This window comes from Palaemon carinicauda, chromosome 10 (genome assembly GCF_036898095.1).
Source record: "Palaemon carinicauda isolate YSFRI2023 chromosome 10, ASM3689809v2, whole genome shotgun sequence".
NCBI lineage: Eukaryota > Metazoa > Arthropoda > Malacostraca > Decapoda > Palaemonidae > Palaemon > Palaemon carinicauda.
The window spans coordinates 128,570,508-128,573,007 of record NC_090734.1 but is presented as its reverse complement, the minus strand read 5'-3'; positions in this window follow the sequence as shown (position 1 = coordinate 128,573,007).

Genomic DNA, 2,500 nt, shown 5'->3' with positions numbered 1-2,500 from the left:
AATCCCTTATTTCGATTTTCAAATTCATTCAACCTCTTTCTGGCATTGTTAGCCTTTTATTTCTGTGGATTCCTCTGTTCTATTGTTACCTATTTATCATTATATTAATTATTCTTATCATTATTATTATTCTCATTAAAAAAAATTATCTTCAAACTAATGAATTCAGAGGATGATCAGTGTTAAGGAACACCTTAAACAGCTTGTACGAAGAGCTGAATGAACAACAGTGCCTGATGTTAATTAATATTCAAATCAAGGATAAGAAAGTCAATAACCTTCAAGTTCTTTCCACGTAAAAATATTACATATCTGTATACAAATGACGTTTCTTCTCGAGTGAAACATTTCAGGAAAAACCTTCATATATGTGTGTGTGTGTGTGTGTGTGTATGGGGGGTGTATGTGTGTGTTTGTGTGTTCAGGTTAGGACATATAAGGAGGTTTTAGAACACGATGCTTTAATAATTTAGTTAATACAAGACAAACAAAGCAAGCGAAAGGATAAATAAAAATATATAATAAAGTAAATTGTAAGAAATGAGCTCAAACATTCGTAGTTTACCCTTAAAAACATTCGTATCAAAGAAAATGAAATTTCTTTCAAGATATACTTAAGTTTTCCTTTTAATGTCAGCATTTATGAGTGCATTTTTTTTTCTTTAAGTATTTGAGTTTTTACCTGGTTTGGTTTCCTTTAAAAAAAGATGAATGAGTTAATTCAACTCAAACTCTTAAGTAAATGAGGTTTATATGAAATATGCAATCATATCATTATTATAACTGGTGATGCTATAACCCTGGTTGGATAAGCAGAATGCTACAAGCCCAAAGGCTCCAACAGGGAAAGAAGCCACAACGGGGAACAGAAATAGCAAATTAACGCAAATAAACTATACACACACACACATACATACATACATACATACATACATACATACATACATATATATATATATATATATATATATATATATATATATATATATATGTATATATATATATATATAACACAAAGGGTTACTAGAGATTGTAAAAGAAGCAGAGAAAGGGAGAGAAGTCAGTGAATCGACGAAATAAGGAAGTTTGCGGGTGTAGACTTCCTCAAAAAGACCATAAACAGACGCAGGGGGAAGGACATATCTGAAGCCAAAGACGTTAGAATACTATGGATATGGGAGTTATGGAAATTGGGTCGTAATTAGCAGGCCTAGAGCTACCTCAGACACATTTACCCAATGGAGTAACATTACCAATTCTCTAACAGGTGCAAAAAGAACATCTGCTTGCTAAATTGCAAAAAAGTTATTGTAACAAATAACTTAGGAGCTAAGAAATACGCGGTATGTATATATACAAAAAAAAGGAAAATACCATTTGATTTTGCACCATGGCCCAGTAAGAGTTTTTTTTTTTTTTCACGGGACCAAAACCTAAACTCGTTACTTCAGCCACTTGAAAACAGGAAGGAATGATCGGCCAAAGTCCCAACCGGAGGAGTAACCCTGTTTGTTATAACCCTAAGGACAGTCGGTATACACCAAGTCCAAATAATTACCTCATTTGTGAATCCCAAGTTTCAAAGCATAATAGAATGTTATATTGTTTGGAGGAAACTATAAGGTCTAATATTGCCATGTAGTCCACGACTATAACAATACACAGGACGACACAGGTGAAGTCTATGACGTACTGGTCCTGGATTTTTTCAATATCTCTAGTCAGAATAAAAATAGAAAAAACTCATATAATATAGACAAAAATGTCATGAAATTGATTGACATGGCAGAGCCAACAGACCATGCCTGGCTTAGTAACAAGGCCTTGTTAGTACCCTCCAAGATAGCCACTTCAACTGAAGAATGGAAAGTAGCGATGGTTTTGAAAATGAATACTATAAAGGTAGATAAAAAAAAAAAACTATGTAAAAGGCAACCTGTTGGTAAACCACCAGGCATCCATATGCTTCCCATGAAGCTCTATAGTCCATTTCTTTTAGCGATGCATATTTGCACCGACTCGCAGCGGTGCCCTTTTAGCTCGGAAAAGTTTCGTGATCGCTGATTGGTTGGAATTATCTCATCCAACCAATCAGCGATCCGGAAACTTTTCCGAGCTAAAAGGGCACCGCTGCGAGTCGGTGCAAATATGCATCGCTAAAAGAAATGGGCTATAGTTCGTAGTGTTCGAGTAATAGCCATCCATACCAGCCCTTCAGCCTATCAAGGTAATAGTTGAACCATAATTTCTACAGCTGATGCAGTTAGCAGGGAAAGGGAAAAACCAAATATTGAAATATCTCGAAAATAAATGTTTGATTGTCCTTTTAATCACTAAATGACACAGCTGAGGAGCGACACCCTTGGATTCCTAAATATTTTCTTTCACTCTACTACTACTACTACTACTACTACTACTACTACTACTACTACTACTACTACTACTAATAATAATAATAATAATAATAATAATAATAATAATAATAATAATAAATTCCGAG